We start from the raw sequence: 1,434 nt of genomic DNA, 5'->3' as shown, positions 1-1,434 counted from the left end.
ATGCACCCGAGATTGAATGCTTATGCCATGCATGCTTTTGTGGCTGGAGACCTCGCATATCCCATAACATTACCACCTCAATTTGCAAAAATAAATCATGCGCGTAGGGACAATATCCTGATTGCACCAGTATTCTGGATATAAGATGATAAAAGAGACCAGTAAGCCACACACATACCACACACACACACACACACAGTTGTCTTGCTAGCAACCCACACAGCCTGTCCGCATAAGCAAAGGACAAGTAACGCATGGCACTTGAAGAAAGATGAACTACAATAAGAATGCATCAGACAAATAGGGCACTGCAAAACCTATTGTGACCACTGAACCATGTCGCATTACCAAAGACATAGCATTGCATTGAGGAGATAATGTCAGTGCCAACTACAATGTACCCATACATACTTTGTCACATAAGAAGCAATCCCTATAACCAAGACCAAGCTACATTTCTGATCTATCAGCAAGCTGTATCAAAAACTTCAGAAGACTCCCACTAATCATCATCTTCTCACCTGCAGCCATCCACTTTCTCAACCGGTTAGAACCTACCCAACTTGTTGGGCAAATGACAGCCATCCAACAATCATGAAACATTTCTCATTAGAACCAACCGACATAGATGTTGGGGGGCCAAAAACGGGGTAAGCCCCATGACTACCCATATCCTCATACAAAGGGTGGGAATTCGTGAACGCGAGAGGAGAGAGAACCGAGCATGTCAAAAAGTAGGTAGACATGAACGCAACAGGCAATGCAGCAAAAAGGAAGGCCATGTCCTGCAAGGACACAAAAACAGGGGAGGAGGGAGGGCTCACCTTAGGCAGCTGCAATCACTTCTTGGTGGGGGCGGATGATGAAGAAGGTGGGTTGTAAGCGGCGTAGCCCTTGCCGCTGTTGTAGTAGGTGGAGCCGTTGGGGTTGGAGTAGTAGTAGGAGCCGTTCTGGTTGGAGTAGTGGTAGGCGTTCTGGTTGGGCGCGGAAGGCCCATGGTCGCGGGCGCAGTAGTGGTTGCCCTGCGCGTTCGTGCCCGAACCCTTGTACGCGTATCCATCGTTGCCTCCTCCCATCTTCGTCCTGCTGAGACAAAACTCAATACAGTAAAACTCAGTAAGTTCTCTTCTGTGCAGCGCTTGGGCTTCTATATAGCCCTTAGCTTGCGTTTTAGGGCCTGTTCACAACGGCCGCCCGGACAGAGAAAGCCCTTATTTAACTCCTCTAGACTCCAAATGCAAATGCAAAAATAAATCTGCGCGCGCGTGTGTGTGTGTGTTATATTGTTTATGCGTGCGCGGGAGAGAGACCAACTTGGATAGCTTTCTCCCCAAAAGCTATCCAATATAGCGCGGGAAAGGTTGGGGTTGCATGGGAAGAGGGCTCAATATAGGGTCCCAAGATTTTTTTAACAGGGAAATGGTTCGCATGCCT

The 1,434-nt window shown here is 48.0% G+C and overlaps 1 long non-coding RNA gene across 1 annotated transcript; it reads right to left on the bottom strand.

The window, feature by feature from the left end:
• Nucleotides 1–344: 344 nt before the first annotated feature.
• LOC147640862 (uncharacterized) lies at nt 345–1,129 on the bottom strand. The gene is made up of 2 exons (XR_015268512.1): nt 825–1,129; nt 345–521 (listed from the first exon to the last, which is right to left on the bottom strand). It is a non-coding gene; the product is annotated as an uncharacterized LOC147640862 (long non-coding RNA).
• Between the last annotated feature and the right edge of the window lie 305 nt (nt 1,130–1,434).

This window comes from Cibotium barometz, chromosome 2 (assembly GCF_041138505.1).
Source record: "Cibotium barometz isolate CiBa-2024 chromosome 2, ASM4113850v1, whole genome shotgun sequence".
In the NCBI taxonomy this organism is placed as follows: Eukaryota; Viridiplantae; Streptophyta; class Polypodiopsida; order Cyatheales; family Cibotiaceae; genus Cibotium; species Cibotium barometz.
The sequence above is the reverse complement of the archived record's forward strand: the minus strand, read 5'-3'. Positions and strand labels throughout refer to the sequence as shown.